Below are 18,332 nucleotides of genomic sequence, written 5' to 3'. Positions count from 1 at the left end.
AGTACGGCTACATATGTTTTGTATTCCTTTTTTTATTTTTTTCCTGCTCTCTCCTTTCCCCTCTTTCCCTCCTCCCTCTGCCTGGGCGGAGCTTACCTGCGGGCTCCTGCCCTTGGCCCACGCACCTGTGGCTCATCACGAGTGATCCAGCTCCTTTATAAGACGGCAGCCCTGTGTTTCTCGTCGCTGGACCGTTGCCGACCCTCGTCAGTGTAACCCCAGCTCAATGACTTCAGAAGTGTTTCATAGCGATTTACCTAACTACCCATTCGTGTCTCTGTGTACAGATTCCCTGGACCTACCCCTGTGTTACCCGAGTGAGTGGAGTGTGAGGAGGAGTGGACGGAGAGTGTGCGTGTCTTTCCCGTTCGTGTGTGGACCCCCGGAGCCCGGCTTTCCCCTCACTTTTGTAAATAATCACCTGGTGCATCATAATAAAGACTCTTGTGCTTTCAAGACCTAGAGCCTGCGCGTGAGTCCGTTCAGTCCCGTTGTGACAGAACGGTCCAGCCACAATGGACTCAGCAGGCTCGGCGTCACCCGCCCCAGCCCCGGTCTCGTTGGATGAGCTGTTGCAGCGACACGAGCATATGTTGATGCGGCTCAGTGGAGACGTTGCCGCTTTGTCTCTGGCTCTCGCCCAGCGGACCCCGTTGACTGACTCTCCGCCCCCGCCAGCCTCTCCGGCAGACGAACCCATCCCGGGCGCGAGCGCGTCTCAGCCCGCAAGCGCGGCCCAAACTACACCTGTGGTCGTCGGGCATCAGCCTCCCTCTCCTGAACTGTTTCATGGTGAGTTGGATAAGTGTGCAGGATTTCTCACACAACTCACTTATTTTTTTCGTCAGCAAATTCACTGGTACCCTGGCGATGGAGATAAGATTTCCTTCTTTGTGCAACTGTTACGTGATCGCGCTCTACAGTGGGCCCAGGCAGTGCTACGATCCCACCCCGACATCTCCTACCCCGAGTTTTTGTCTAAGTTTAAGAGCGTTTTTGACAAAGGATCCGAGGCTGCCGCCGCCGCTCAACGCCTGTTAAATCTTAAACAAGGTAGACGCAGGATGTCGGATTATTCTGTCAATTTCTGGGTTTTGGCTGAGCAAACGGGGTGGGGGCAGGAGGCGCTAAAGAGTGCCTTGCTTAATAACATCTGTGATGAATTAAAAGGCGAACTAATAATGCATGACCTGCCTGCCTCTCTTGACTCTCTAATGACTCTGTGCATTAAGTTAGATGATCGCCTTCAGGCTCGCAGAGACCTCCGGGGGCGGGCCTTTCAGGAGCCACGGGCGCTCTTGGGCCCACCAGCGGGGGAATGGAGGGCTAAACCCAGTGCTGCCCACAGTGGCGAGCTAAGCGAGGAAGGCGAGCAGCCCATGCAGCTGGGTCGCTCACGGCTAACACCCGCGGAACGTCAGCAACGCATGGTCTCTGGTGAGTGCCTGTACTGCGGCCGTAAGGGCCACTTCATTGCCACCTGTCCATCTCGACCAAAAGGGGGCGCCCGCCCGTAGTTAAGGGAGTACTGGTGGGCGACCTGTCTAGTAAAAGCTCCCTTCCACGCTTAATGTTACCGGCCAAGTTAACAGTTCACACAAAAACCCATTCTGTGATGGCGTTAATTGACTCTGGCGCGGAACAGAGCTTTATCGATTCAGCCCTCGCGGAAAAATTAGGGGTTGGGTCTGACCCTCTACCTCATCGTTTACATGTCACCGCCTTATCTGGGCAGCGGCTGCCTGATATAACCCATGTCTCAGAGCCTGTGTCACTCACACTCTCCGGCAACCACACCGAGGTTCTAAGCCTATTCGTGTTTAAAGCTCCTCAAACACCGCTTGTCTTAGGTCACCCCTGGTTGCGACAGCATAACCCTCATATCGACTGGAAATCTGAATGCGTGGTAGGCTGGGGAGTGGATTGTCACATGAACTGCCTCCGGGCTGCAACTCCGCCCTCCGCGTCTCCTCCAAATAACCTGTCTGAGCCTCCGGATCTCACCTCTGTTCCACCTGTGTATCACGACTTGGCTGAAGTTTTTCGTAAAGATCTTGCACAATCGTTACCACCTCATCGGCCGTATGACTGCGCCATTGATCTTCTCCCAGGCACCACACTCCCCACCTGTCGCCTTTATAGTCTCTCCCAACCTGAGAGAGCGTCTATGGAGAAATACATCACGGACTCACTGGCAGCAGGCATAATCCGGCCGTCCTCTTCCCCTGTGGCAGCTGGCTTCTTCTTTGTAGAAAAGAAGGACAAGTCTCGCCGGCCTTGCATTGATTACCGCGGCCTTAATAACATTACGGTTAAGAACAAATACCCCCTACCGCTCCTTTCCTCGGCTTTTGAACTTCTGCACGAGACAACGATCTTCAGTAAATTAGACCTCCGCAATGCCTACCATCTAGTTCGGATCAGGGAAGGCGACGAATGGAAAACAGCTTTTAACACCCATCTGGGGCATTTTGAGTACCTGGTGATGCCCTTTGGGCTGACTAACGCCCCAGCAGTTTTCCAGGCCCTCGTGAATGACGTCCTCCGGGACTTTATCAATCGGTGCGCATTTGTCTACTTGGATGATATCCTTATCTTCTCTAAAACAGTGGCGGAGCACGAGACACACGTCAGACAGATTCTGCAGCGTTTGCTGGAAAACAGACTGTTTGTGAAAAGCGAAAAGTGTGACTTTCACGTGGACTCCGTGGCCTTTCTCGGATACATAATAGAGCGGGGTGATCTGAAACCCGACCCGGCGAAGGTCCAAACAGTGCTTACCTGGCCCGAACCCCCAAACCGTCGACAGCTCCAGCGCTTTTTAGGCTTTGCCAACTTCTACCGCCGCTTCATCCGAGATTTCAGTAAACTCGCTCTGCCTTTAACCAGACTCACTTCTCCTAAAGTGTCTTTTCAGTGGGACCAATCCGCGCAGGAGGCCTTCCTACGTCTCAAAGAACGGTTCGCTACAGCACCTATCCTCTGCCAACCCGACCTCCAGCAACAGTTCGTCGTTGAAGTGGACGCATCGGATTCCGGGGTCGGGGCGGTGTTGTCCCAACGGAGGGAGGGTAAGCTCCACCCATGTGCCTTTTTCTCTCACCGTCTCTCCCCAGCAGAGCGCAATTATGATGTTGGAGACCGGGAACTTCTGGCTATCAAGTTAGCACTGGAGGAATGGAGACATTGGCTAGAGGGAGCCACTCAACCATTCATCGTGTGGACAGACCACAGAAACCTTGAGTATCTCCGAGCCGCAAAGCGACTCAATCCCCGGCAAGCGAGGTGGGCTCTCTTTTTCACGAGATTCAACTTTTCAATTACGTACAGGCCCGGGAGCCGCAATGTGAAGCCAGACGCCCTCTCCCGACTGTATGACTCCTCTGAAGCGGAACCCGAGCCAGGTCCGATTCTTCCTGCCTCCTGCTCCATCGGCACGGTGACCTGGGAAATCGAATCTCAGATTAAAGAAGCTCAGAAAACAGAACCAGATCCCGGGACCGGGCCCCCAGGTCAGTTGTTTGTGCCCTCCTCTGTTCGTTCTCAGGTACTGCAATGGGCACACGCCGCCCGGTTCACCTGTCACCCGGGAGTACACCGCACCATACGATTCCTCCAGCGTTACTTCTGGTGGCCCACTTTGGCTCGGGATGCACGGGAATACGTCGCCGCCTGCACGACCTGCGCCCGTAACAAGTCGTCCAACCAACCTCCCTCCGGTTTGCTACAACCGCTGCCCACTCCGGGACGGCCTTGGTCCCACATAGCCTTGGATTTCGTCACCGGATTACCGGCTTCAAAAGGTAACACAGTCATTCTAACCATTGTGGACAGGTTTTCTAAAGCTGTCCATTTCGTTGCCTTGCCCAAGCTGCCTACGGCCCTGGAAACCGCTCACCTCCTCACCACGCATGTATTCCGCCTCCATGGAATTCCGGAGGACATTGTGTCAGACCGTGGCCCCCAGTTCACTTCACGGGTCTGGAGGGAGTTTTGCTCCGCCCTCGGCGCTAAGGTTAGTCTGTCCTCTGGCTTCCACCCTCAGACCAATGGACAGGCTGAGCGGGCGAACCAAGACCTGGAGGCTGCTCTGCGGTGTGTGGTGTCCACAAATCAAACGACCTGGAGTGACCAGCTGCCATGGATTGAGTACGCCCACAATTGCCTGACTTCCTCAGCCACTGGAGTTTCACCTTTTGAGGCGTCATTAGGATTTCAGCCTCCGCTCTTTCCGGCCGTTGAGGGTGACCTCTCTGTGCCATCCGTCCAACACCACCTGCGTAGATGTCGCCGGGTGTGGAGAGCCACCCGAGCTGCCCTCCTCCGGACGACGGCACGTAACAAACAGCTCGCAGACCGCCATCGGACACCGGCTCCTGAGCATGCGGTCGGACAAAAGGTGTGGCTGTCCACCCGCTATGTGCCCCTCCGGGCGGAGTCCAAGAAACTGTCTCCTACTTTTATTGGGCCATTCGAAATCGGTGCGCTTGTGAACCCTGTGTCTGTTCGGTTGAACCTTCCGCGCAACATGCGTGTCCACGACGTTTTCCATGTCTCCCAGATTAAGCCCGTGCTCTCCAGTCCTTTGTGCCCTCCTTCCGGGCCCCCGCCTCCCGCCCGGATCGTTGATGGGCTGCCGGCGTATGGGGTCTCCCGCATTATGGACTCTCGGCGCCGGGGGCTCCAGTATTTGGTCGATTGGGAGGGCTACGGGCCGGAGGAGCGCTCCTGGGTGCCTCGCTCGGCTGTTTTGTGTCGGCGCCTGCTCCGTGACTTCCATCGCCGGCACCCTGGTAAGCCCGGTGGGTCGCCGGGTGGCTCCCGTTGAGGGGGGGGGGGGGGGGGGGGGGTACTGTCAGGGTCCCTGTGCCTACCCGGTCGGCTCAGTACGGCTACATATGTTTTGTATTCCTTTTTTTATTTTTTTCCTGCTCTCTCCTTTCCCCTCTTTCCCTCCTCCCTCTGCCTGGGCGGAGCTTACCTGCGGGCTCCTGCCCTTGGCCCACGCACCTGTGGCTCATCACGAGTGATCCAGCTCCTTTATAAGACGGCAGCCCTGTGTTTCTCGTCGCTGGACCGTTGCCGACCCTCGTCAGTGTAACCCCAGCTCAATGACTTCAGAAGTGTTTCATAGCGATTTACCTAACTACCCATTCGTGTCTCTGTGTACAGATTCCCTGGACCTACCCCTGTGTTACCCGAGTGAGTGGAGTGTGAGGAGGAGTGGACGGAGAGTGTGCGTGTCTTTCCCGTTCGTGTGTGGACCCCCGGAGCCCGGCTTTCCCCTCACTTTTGTAAATAATCACCTGGTGCATCATAATAAAGACTCTTGTGCTTTCAAGACCTAGAGCCTGCGCGTGAGTCCGTTCAGTCCCGTTGTGACAAAAACAGATCTATATAAATGATATTGCTCACATTTTTATGTATGATTATATTCATTAAAATAAATACCCCATTAAAACACTATATCTGTATATGAAAAGATAATCACCCAAGTAAATATACATAAAATATTGGCTCAACACGTGGAACATTTGCACAATGGCTCACAGGAAAGCCAAACTTACACAATAAACAAAAGTAAAACAGCAACAATGCACAATGTTCCTTCAGGGAAATGATCTGAAAACAACCACACACAAAGTACACAATGACTACACACCAGCAGCTCTGCAGAGGCGTTTATAAAAGAATGACTTCACACAATGATGGGAGCATCCACAGCTGACATTTCTACATTTAAGTAGACACCACTGACCACCCGAAAAATGTCCTCAAAGACTTCTCAAATTTTCTCCCAAAGGTCCAGGAGCAACTTTGTAACAGTCTGTGACAAACAAAGTGAAAATGACAACTAAGTAGCTGGGAGATCATCAAATTAACATTTTATATCCATGACCAGGTCACTCCGCAGATCTCAAACTGATCAAGAGTCCACGAACCGCTGTTAAAAAGCAGAAGCTGACAAACTGTGATCAAACCGGAGCGCTGCTGAGGCAGGATTGGATCACCATCAATCAGGATTTGGCCCAGATTTTCAGTAGCTGCACTTAAGGTATGAATTTAAAAACTGCCTCATTCATGAATTATTGCATTCACAAACTTGGGTGCCATGCCCGCTCACCTGCCTGCCCGGCTGGGTGACGAGAATCTCCCATCAGCCCTTTACGGCTGCGGGGCCAAAAAAGAAGCAGAGAACTGTGTATTTGTACATTTTTTGATTTGTCTTTATGTTCAGCAGAGCTTCTACCACCCAGGCCAACCTGACCTGCCTCAATGCACCGCACGCATTTTAGTTGAATTATTCTAATTCCTGAAGCCACATCAGTTCAACTGATCCCAGAGAAACACTAAAACGTCCAGTAGATAGTCTGTACCGGTGCGAGGTCTTATAAAAACTGAAACTAAATGTTTGTCAAACAGTCTAAGAGCCAGAGAGTGAACTAATACACAAAACAACCAAGCCTCAAACATGAGAGTGCATCTGCTACATAACTGTGTTTGTGTTATTTTTGTACCTTGACCCAGTCCTCCATGTCGCCATCATCGATGACCTCCAAGATTTCCTGCTCCTCGATGGTCAGCTCGTCTGGCTGAGAAGCCTGCAGAGAGACAAACACGTTCATTCAAATTAAAGCTGCGATGTAACAGTTTAACCATCTTCATTTCACCCGTGATGTATATTTTTCAAATACCGCCACACTGGTGAACGGACAAAAATGCTCACTGTGGCTTCAATAACATCAGCCAGAACACTGAAGAAAACACTGAGACCATGCCTGCATTTATACCACACTTTACTCAGGACTCAGGTAATATAAAACAACTAATACTCCAAAGCAGCACAAAACTCAGACTTAAACTAGAATTTCTGTACAAATTCAAAGAGCAGGTGTTTTAAACCTGGACACAGAATCATTAGTGCCACAAAGTTTGGGAAAGTAAATCTAAATGGGGGTTAAACACGACTGGAACTGATTAAAAACAGCCAAAACAAAAAGTGGCTTCACTTCAAAGTCAGAATTATAACTGGTATCCCAGTATTCGCTGCCTGTCTGTTGTCAGACGCATTTGTGTGACCATAAATACCACTTAAGTGGGAAAAGGAACTTCTGGTCATCTCTGCTTGGACTGCTGACTCAAGTGTCAAAAAATGATTTGATAGAGGAACTTGTATTGGAAAAAAGAGGAGCAGGGTATTGATCCCTGTTGATTTACCCGTCAGTCTACAGTCATACCTTTACCTATGACTAAAATCTGACACAAATGAGCATCTTCTGAAGGATGTCACCAGTCCTTCACCTGGTGACATGTTAAAGATCCACGTCCAATCCAAATATTTAATTAAAAGTGGAGGTTGTGCATTTATTTAGGAAGATAAACAGTCTGATAAAGTCGGAACAAACACGAGCTGGAAATAGTCCCACGGTGAGGAAATGAGACGACACATCTGTAAATAAAAACTAAAAATGGGAAATAATCTAAGTTCCTGTGCAGGGCAAGGAGTACAGTACAAAGTTCACTGTTCTGCCTTCAGGCTCATAGTTCAGACTAACAAAGATAAAGACCAATCACGCAGGACTTATTATGTTTCCTGCTTTGACTTCTTACCCAGACTGTTCCATAATGTGTGTGCAGCACTTTTGTGATTAAAATCTATTTAAATTAGTTGTTTATTTCAGTGCAGACAGATTATTGACACTCAAACAATGGAGCTACTTTGTCTGTTACTTACAATTTTTTAGAAAATTAGAACATTTTTTCCTGCTTGTGTATCAATTTAGAGGAAAGGTCATCACCCAGCTTCTCAAGCTTCATACTCCAGTGATCATGAATGTCTAAAAAAAAAAAAAATCTTTTCTGCATCTGGTATTGTTGAGATGTTTAACTCTGGACCAAAAAGGTGGATCTGCTCTGCCTAAAGCCGCTTTGAGCATCAAGGTCCTGAGCCGAGTCCAGTCCGGGCTTTTGTGGCCACGGCCAGCTCAGCTTTCAGGATGCCCGTGAGCTGCTTGTTCCACTCGTCTGATTTTGTATTGATTGTTGTCTAAACAAATTAATCTGTCATCTGTTGAGCTTTGTTCCACTTCTCAACAATCTCCTCTGATCTGTGTTCATTACAGCATTTTACCTGTGGTTTCCAACCTGTGCAGTTCAAACCTGAAGGATCCACATTTCACTTCACTTTTCTGTAGAAATTGATTTTCCGGTAAACTGATTAACACCTCCTGCCAACTAAATTAGTCAAACACGAACCTTATTTTATGCTACAAAATTTGTATTAAAAGCAACCCAAACACTTTGAGATTTGGATTTTAATAGTTTCAAAAATTATTCTTCAAGTTTTACTTGAACATTTTAGAGAAATCATGTTAAGTTCTAAATTTTTAAGGTTGGGGATTTCATTCCATGCATAATAAATACGAGTTTATTTTCCCCAATAATCACTAAAAGCAATCGCATGTGATATTTTATGCATTTAATAATGAATAAAAAGAGAAAAACATCAGTATTTACCGTACTGCTTGCTGGAACGCCATGTTCTTCTGCACAAACAGCTGCTGTTGAAACTCCTGCAGAACCTGCATGCGTTTCAAGGGAACAGACAAAAATATACATATATACTTATTTAAGGTTTATCACAAGCTTACAAATCAGCCCATGTCTAAACCTGCATAATTAACACTTAGTAAAGCCTTTAGGGTTCAGGCTTGCTCCCTATTTAGTTTTAATTTCTTGCCCACATTTATTTCTATTTAAAATTAACTTTGAAAAAAAAAAAGACCTCCAGCTGAATGAATTGTGGCCAGTGATCCGTGTAGCTTTGGGCCACATTTATAATTTTTTATTTTCCATTACTCTGTCAGTTTATTTCTGTTGTATTAAGTTATGTGATTTGCTTATAAAATGAACCCAAATCAGCTTTTTATTATTTTAAACAAGTCAAATAAAAGAAAACGCCAATAACAATTAAGAGAATGACCATAAAGCCGTTTCTGGTTACTATCAGCTGATCTGAATGCTGATGACCACTCTGGTGTTTGTGGTCACAGCCTGACATTAAAAACGTATCACAGGCTCGAGTTCACCGCCTGCCTATTTTCACACAGACTATTTTTAACTCTCCAGCTGCTGAAAGCTTAAAGAGACAGTTAACAAATTACATAACATATCACTGTAAGTAACACAGGTGAAGGTACAAACAGTTTTAATTCTAATTTCAGGTTTTTTCTAAAGCCAGCTAAAGCAGCCGGGGACTGGACCACAACCTGGACCACAAAGCTCTCTGCCCACCCGAGGGAGGACGAAGTACCTGTGTGGATATTTTAAGCTGAACTCATGGGGCACAGCTATTAGCTGTTCTGGAAAACAAAGAAACCTCCCCAGTACTGGTCCCAGGCTAGTAACTTTGGTCTTTTGAATTGTACTTAAGTTTGGCCCCTCATCAAGAACCAGTTGCCTTGGGGAGACCATACCAGGGGACAGCATAGCTTCTCCTCCTCAACTGCGATCATTCACAGAAAGGAAAGGAGCCAGTGTAGGTGGTTTGACTGGCATCTGAAATAGGAGGCCTCCAGAATGTCTCCTAGACGAGCTGGTAAGGGCAGACCAAACACACACTGGACACATTATGTATCTCGGCCGGCTCGCCGTGGTATCCCAGTATTCGCTGCCTGTCTGTTGTCAGACGCATTTGTGTGCCCATAAATACCACTTAAGTGGGAAAAGGAACTTCTGGACATCTCTGCTTGGACTGCTGACTCAAGTGTCAAAAAATGATTTGATAGAGGAACTTGTATTGGAAAAAAGAGGAGCAGGGTATTGATCCCTGTTGATTTACCCGTCAGTCTACAGTCATACCTTTACCTATGACTAAAATCTGACACAAATGAGCATCTTCTGAAGGATGTCTGACCTCTGCCTTAGAAACACGATGAAGAGCTGAGTTATTTGGAAAGCTACTCGTTTACACCGAAAGGCACCAGAGTGGCGGCTCACTGTTCTCCAGGAAGAGCAGGAGTAGGTGGCTGGGGAGGGGGACGTCTGGGCATCATGACCGGACTCAGATAAGCAGCAGAAAATAGATGGAAGGAAATCAGGTTTAGTAATATCAGTTTTATATTCTTTAATCTTGTACACCGTATAAATGCCTAACATTTTAATCAGGCTTCCTGTAGAAACAAGATGCTCTGCTCACATGGAGAGGCAGAGGTTGAGGTTGTGTGTGAGAAATATATTACTATGAATTACTAGGCTAACAATTACACCAAACTGCCAGGCTTGACACCATCTGAAAAGTAAAATGAGCATAAAATGAGCAGCTTACCCAACCCAAGTTAAATAGTATCCCACAAGTAGCTCATTTTACTTTTGCTCCCCCAACTTATTTAATCAACCAGCCACAGTGTGGAGCTGACATTCCAATCAAGCTTAATCAAACAATTAAGCTCTCTCTTTCATAGATATAAATAACTGCTGCTAGCTATGACATTTAAGGAGTGAATAGTGAACTTCTTTTAATGGTGTGTTTAATTAATTTTATTTAATAACTTGTGACCTTTGAGTCCCTTCCTTGCAAGAATTATGGCCAATGACGGAAATGTATGTATTACATTTAAGATTGGAAAACAATGTTAATGCCACAAACGTGAGTTGTCATATACATCTGTGAGTTAATCTGCACAACCGTGTGCACATGTGCTCTGTGCATGTACACACACAAAGAATTGACCTTCGTTCCTTAAATTTGTAGCATTGCCTCTGTGCTGACTGATGGTGCTCAGTGGCTTTTGCTTCTTGCTTTTAAATCAGATGTCACTCTCAACATAAACACAAGCTACAGCAGCCAAGCAGTCTTAGCTGAGGAAACAAAGATACATTTCCTCATTTAATGTAAAATATTGTGGTGATGTTATGTTATATTAGGCAGGCAGCTGCCCAAATAACACTGTGACAATCAAAAGTATATCTATTTTGAACGCCTCAGCTGGAAAAATTCAAAATGGTTTGTAAAGTTGGCCACAGGTCTGTATGTAAATGGGAGTTAAAACATTGCTTCATATTTGGATATGTATGATGTTAGTGTTTCTAAAATACTAAAAAATGTGTTTATTAAAAAAGTAAACTAAAAATAGACATTATTAAACTTTATACTTTTAACTACAGAATTGAACATAATATGAGATAATGTGTTTCCACTGTGGGAATGATGGATCCAATGACAAATAACTTTCAGATTAGTAAAGCTATATTTTTAATCTTTCTAGTTTTCCATTTCTATTTAGATGGTTTATATTTATATTTAAAAGGAACAGGATCATAACAAAATAACACCACTGCAAGTGTAACAAAAATATGTTGAAATCAAATGGTATGTTATTTGAAATCAATATGAAACAATGACACATGCATTTTATCCAATTTTTTTATTTATTTAATTTTTCCCAATTGTCCAAATTAGTCTGTGATTTGCCTTATTGTCCAACAAATCATATTTATATACAAATATATGTGACTCTCAAATATGATTTAAATGGATCATTCCTCACTTGATGACGAATTATCCATTTAAATATTTGCAGAGTCCTAAACTTGATGCCAGTGAACTTATCAGCGGTTGGTTTTAAGAAAAAAAGCCCAAAAAATCCCCTATGAGCAAGCACTTGGCGACGGTGGGGAGGAAAAACTCCCTTTTAACAGGGAGAAACCTCCGACAGAACCAGGCTCAGGAAGGGGTGGCCATCTGTCGCTGCCGAGTGGGCTTAAAATGTTCACTGTCCATCCTCCTTCTGACAGGAACTTCCTACAGACCAGGTATGAAGGATGCCTGAGTGGATATACAAAACTCACAAGTTCCTGGCTCTCACGGCTCCTCTGCAGAGGGTTAGTCGAAGAAGGAGGGGCATCGCGAGGGGCGTCGGGGGACGGGGGACTGTGCCTCACTGCCCTCCCCTTCTCCAAGAAACCCGTCTTCAACCGAGCCGAGAGAGCCGGGAACTTGTGAGGTGTGCATGTCCTGGTGAGCCTCCACCGTTTTATGGGTGGGTGCAGCCTCGACTGTACAGAGACAGACCAGACCAGCTGCACCACACAGACACTTCAAACCTGATCTGTGGACAATAAACAGACAGACACACACACACACACACACACACACACACACACACACACACACACACACACACAGACAGACACACACAGACAGACACACATATATACACACACACACACACACACACACACACACACACACACAGACAGACACACATATACACACACACACACACACACACACACACACACACACACACACACAGACAGACACACATATATACACACACACACACACACACACATACATACATACATCTTACTATTAAAAAAATAAATAAAGTTAGGTAGTTCCTAACAATTAGCAATACAAGACACACATACACACATAAACATTACAAGACATAAAAACAAGTGAAAGATATTTGCAACAAACAGACCTCAGTGCAAGAAAGTTACTTACCAGCAATACAAGACATAAGTACAAATATAAACACTATAAGACATAAAAACAGGTCAAAGATATTTGCAACAAACAGACCTCAGTGCAAGAAAGTTACTTAAGAGCAATTGAAGACATACATACAGACATAAACATTATAAGACATAAAAAAGAGGCAAAGATATTCGCAATAAACAGACCTAAGTGCAAGAAAGTTACTTACCAGCAATGCAACACATAAGTACAAATATAAACATTATAAGACATAAAAAAGGTCAAAGATATATACACACATAAACATTATAAAACATAAAAGCAAGTCAAAGATATTTGCAACAAACAGACCTCAGTGCAAGAAAGTTACTTACCAGCAATGAAACACATGAGTACAAATATAAACATTATAAGACATAAAAACAGGTCAAAGATATTTGCAACAAACAGACCTCAGTGCAAGAAAGTTACTTATCAGCAATACAAAACATAAATACACACATAAACATTATAAAACATAAAAGCAAGTCAAAGATATTTGCAACAAACAGACCTCAGTGCAAGAAAGTTACTTACCAGCAATGAAACACATAAGTACAAATATAAACATTATAAGACATAAAAACAGGTCAAAGATATTTGCAACAAACAGACCTCAGTGCAAGAAAGTTACTTAACAGCAATTGAAGACATAAATACACACATAAACATTATAAGACATAAAAGCAAGTCAAAGATATTTGCAACAAACAGTCCTCAGTGCAAGAAAGTTACTTACCAGCAATGCAACACATGAGTACAAATATAAACATTATAAGACATAAAAACAGGTCAAAGATATTTGCAACAAACAGACCTCAGTGCAAGAAAGTTACTTACCAGCAATACAAGACATAAATACACACATAAACATTATAAAACATAAAAGCAAGTCAAAGATATTTGCAACAAACAGACCTCAGTGCAAGAAAGATACTTAACAGCAATGCAACACATGAGTACAAATATAAACATTATAAGACATAAAAACAGGTCAAAGATATTTGCAACAAACAGACCTCAGTGCAAGAAAGTTACTTATCAGCAATGCAACACATGAGTACAAATATAAACATTATAAGACATAAAAACAGGTCAAAGATATTTGCAACAAACAGACCTCAGTGCAAGAAAGTTACTTATCAGCAATACAAAACATAAATACACACATAAACATTATAAAACATAAAAGCAAGTCAAAGATATTTGCAACAAACAGACCTCAGTGCAAGAAAGTTACTTACCAGCAATGAAACACATGAGTACAAATATAAACATTATAAGACATAAAAACAGGTCAAAGATATTTGCAACAAACAGACCTCAGTGCAAGAAAGTTACTTACCAGCAATGCAACACATGAGTACAAATATAAACATTATAAGACATAAAAACAGGTCAAAGATATTTGCAACAAACAGACCTCAGTGCAAGAAAGTTACTTATCAGCAATACAAAACATAAATACACACATAAACATTATAAAACATAAAAGCAAGTCAAAGATATTTGCAACAAACAGACCTCAGTGCAAGAAAGTTACTTACCAGCAATGAAACACATAAGTACAAATATAAACATTATAAGACATAAAAACAGGTCAAAGATATTTGCAACAAAAAGACCTCAGTGCAAGAAAGTTACTTAACAGCAATTGAAGACATAAATACACACATAAACATTATAAGACATAAAAGCAAGTCAAAGATATTTGCAACAAACAGTCCTCAGTGCAAGAAAGTTACTTACCAGCAATGCAACACATGAGTACAAATATAAACATTATAAGACATAAAAACAGGTCAAAGATATTTGCAACAAACAGACCTCAGTGCAAGAAAGTTACTTACCAGCAATACAAGACATAAATACACACATAAACATTATAAAACATAAAAGCAAGTCAAAGATATTTGCAACAAACAGACCTCAGTGCAAGAAAGTTACTTACCAGCAATGAAACACATAAGTACAAATATAAACATTATAAGACATAAAAACAGGTCAAAGATATTTGCAATAAACAGACCTCAGTGCAAGAAAGTTACTTAACAGCAATTGAAGACATACATACAGACATAAACATTATAAGACATAAAAAAGAGGCAAAGATATTTGCAATAAACAGACCTAAGTGCAATAAAGTTACTTACCAGCAATACAAGACATAAGTACACACATAAACATTATAAAACATAAAAGCAAGTCAAAGATATTTGCAACAAACAGACCTCAGTGCAAGAAAGTTACTTACCAGCAATCCAAGGCATACATACACACATAAACATTATAAGACATAAAAACAGGTCAAAGATATTTGCAATAAACAGACCTCAGTGCAAGAAAGTTACTTACCAGCAATCCAAGGCATACATACACACATAAACATTACAAGACATAAAAACAGGTCAAAGATATTTGCAATAAACAGACCTCAGTGCAAGAAAGTTACTTACCAGCAATACAAGACATAAATACACACATAAACATTATAAGACATAAAAACAAGTCAAAGATATTTGCAACAAACAGACCTCAGTGCAAGAAAGTTACTTACCAGCAATCCAAGGCATACATACACACATAAACATTACAAGACATAAAAACAGGTCAAAGATATTTGCAACAAACAGACGTCAGTGCAAGAAAGTTACTTACCAGCAATGCAACACATAAGTACAAATATAAACATTATAAGACATAAAAACAGGTCAAAGATATTTGCAATAAACAGACCTCAGTGCAAGAAAGTTACTTAACAGCAATTGAAGACATACATACAGACATAAACATTATAAGACATAAAAACAAGTCAAAGATATTTGCAATAAACAGACCTCAGTGCAAGAAAGTTACTTACCAGCAATACAAGATATAAATACACACATAAACATTACAAGACATAAAAACAGGTCAAAGATATTTGCAACAAACAGACGTCAGTGCAAGAAAGTTACTTACCAGCAATGCAACACATAAGTACAAATATAAACATTATAAGACATAAAAACAGGTCAAAGATATTTGCAACAAACAGACCTCAGTGCAAGAAAGTTACTTACCAGCAATGCAACACATAAGTACAAATATAAACATTATAAGACATAAAAACAGGTCAAAGATATTTGCAACAAACAGACCTCAGTGCAAGAAAGTTACTTACCAGCAATGCAACACATAAGTACAAATATAAACATTATAAGACATAAAAACAAGTCAAAGATATTTGCAACAAACAGACCTCAGTGCAAGAAAGTTACTTACCAGCAATGCAACACATAAGTACAAATATAAACATTATAAGACATAAAAACAGGTCAAAGATATTTGCAACAAACAGACGTCAGTGCAAGAAAGTTACTTAACAGCAATTGAAGACATAAATACACACATAAACATTATAAGACATAAAAGCAAGTCAAAGATATTTGCAACAAACAGACCTCAGTGCAAGAAAGTTACTTAACAGCAATTGAAGACATAAATACACACATAAACATTATAAGACATAAAAGCAAGTCAAAGATATTTGCAACAAACAGACCTCAGTGCAAGAAAGTTACTTACCAGCAATACAAGACATAAGTACAAATATAAACATTATAAGACATAAAAACAGGTCAAAGATATTTGCAACAAACAGACCTCAGTGCAAGAAAGTTACTTAACAGCAATTGAAGACATACATACAGACATAAACATTATAAGACATAAAAACAAGTCAAAGATATTTGCAACAAACAGACCTCAGTGCAAGAAAGTTACTTAACAGCAATTGAAGACATACATACAGACATAAACATTATAAGACATAAAAACAAGTCAAAGATATTTGCAACAAACAGACCTCAGTGCAAGAAAGTTACTTACCAGCAATACAAGATATAAATACACACATAAACATTATAAAACATAAAAACAGGTCAAAGATATTTGCAACAAACAGACCTCAGTGCAAGAAAGTTACTTAAAAGCAATTGAAGACATACATACACACATAAACATTAAAAGACATAAAAACAAGTCAAAGATATTTCCAATAAACAGACCTAAGTGCAAGAAAGTTACTTACCAGCAATGCAACACATAAGTACAAATATAAACATTATAAGACATAAAAACAGGTCAAAGATATTTGCAACAAACAGACCTCAGTGCAAGAAAGTTACTTACCAGCAATGCAACACATAAGTACAAATATAAACATTATAAGACATAAAAACAGGTCAAAGATATTTGCAACAAACAGACCTCAGTGCAAGAAAGTTACTTAACAGCAATTGAAGACATAAATACACACATAAACATTATAAGACATAAAAGCAAGTCAAAGATATTTGCAACAAACAGACCTCAGTGCAAGAAAGTTACTTAACAGCAATTGAAGACATAAATACACACATAAACATTATAAGACATAAAAGCAAGTCAAAGATATTTGCAACAAACAGACCTCAGTGCAAGAAAGTTACTTACCAGCAATACAAGACATAAGTACAAATATAAACATTATAAGACATAAAAACAGGTCAAAGATATTTGCAACAAACAGACCTCAGTGCAAGAAAGTTACTTAACAGCAATTGAAGACATACATACAGACATAAACATTATAAGACATAAAAACAAGTCAAAGATATTTGCAACAAACAGACCTCAGTGCAAGAAAGTTACTTACCAGCAATACAAGATATAAATACACACATAAACATTATAAAACATAAAAACAGGTCAAAGATATTTGCAACAAACAGACCTCAGTGCAAGAAAGTTACTTAAAAGCAATTGAAGACATACATACACACATAAACATTAAAAGACATAAAAACAAGTCAAAGATATTTCCAATAAACAGACCTAAGTGCAAGAAAGTTACTTACCAGCAATACAAGACATAAGTACAAATATAAACATTATAAAACATAAAAGCAAGTCAAAGATATTTGCAACAAACAGACCTCAGTGCAAGAAAGTTACTTAACAGCAATTGAAGACATACATACAGACATAAACATTATAAGACATAAAAACAGGTCAAAGATATTTGCAACAAACAGACCTCAGTGCAATAAAGTTACTTACCAGCAATACAAGACATAAATACACACATAAACATTATAAAACATAAAAGCAAGTCAAAGATATTTGCAACAAACAGACCTCAGTGCAAGAAAGTTACTTAACAGCAATTGAAGACATACATACAGACATAAACATTATAAGACATAAAAACAAGTCAAAGATATTTGCAACAAACAGACCTCAGTGCAAGAAAGTTACTTACCAGCAATATAAGACATAAATACACACATAAACATTACAAGACATAAAAACAGGTCAAAGATATTTGCAACAAACAGACCTCAGTGCAAGAAAGTTACTTACCAGCAATACAAGACATAAATACACACATAAACATTATAAGACATAAAAGCAAGTCAAAGATATTTGCAACAAACAGACCTCAGTGCAAGAAAGTTACTTAACAGCAATTGAAGACATACATACAGACATAAACATTATAAGACATAAAAACAAGTCAAAGATATTTGCAACAAACAGACCTCAGTGCAAGAAAGTTACTTACCAGCAATACAAGACATAAATACACACATAAACATTACAAGACATAAAAGCAAGTCAAAGATATTTGCAATAAACAGACCTCAGTGCAAGAACGTTACTTACCAGCAATGCAACACATAAGTACAAATATAAACATTATAAGACATAAAAACAAGTCAAAGATATTTGCAATAAGCAGACCTCAGTGCAAGAAAGTTACTTACCAGCAATGCAACACATA

General features: G+C 41.6%; 1 long non-coding RNA gene across 1 annotated transcript; it reads right to left on the bottom strand.

The window, feature by feature from the left end:
• Window positions 1-6,502: 6,502 nt before the first annotated feature.
• Window positions 6,503-15,191, bottom strand: LOC147327281 (uncharacterized). The gene is made up of 3 exons (XR_015129837.1): window positions 9,917-15,191; window positions 8,518-8,582; window positions 6,503-6,602 (listed from the first exon to the last, which is right to left on the bottom strand). It is a non-coding gene; the product is annotated as an uncharacterized LOC147327281 (long non-coding RNA).
• Between the last annotated feature and the right edge of the window lie 3,141 nt (window positions 15,192-18,332).

Source organism: Aulonocara sp. 'chitande type north' Nkhata Bay, linkage group LG6, assembly GCF_057382095.1.
Source record: "Aulonocara sp. 'chitande type north' Nkhata Bay isolate Kocher_YH1m ecotype deep benthic linkage group LG6, A_spYH_male_GT1.1, whole genome shotgun sequence".
Classification (NCBI taxonomy): domain Eukaryota; kingdom Metazoa; phylum Chordata; class Actinopteri; order Cichliformes; family Cichlidae; genus Aulonocara; species Aulonocara sp. 'chitande type north' Nkhata Bay.
The sequence above is the reverse complement of the archived record's forward strand: the minus strand, read 5'-3'. Positions and strand labels throughout refer to the sequence as shown.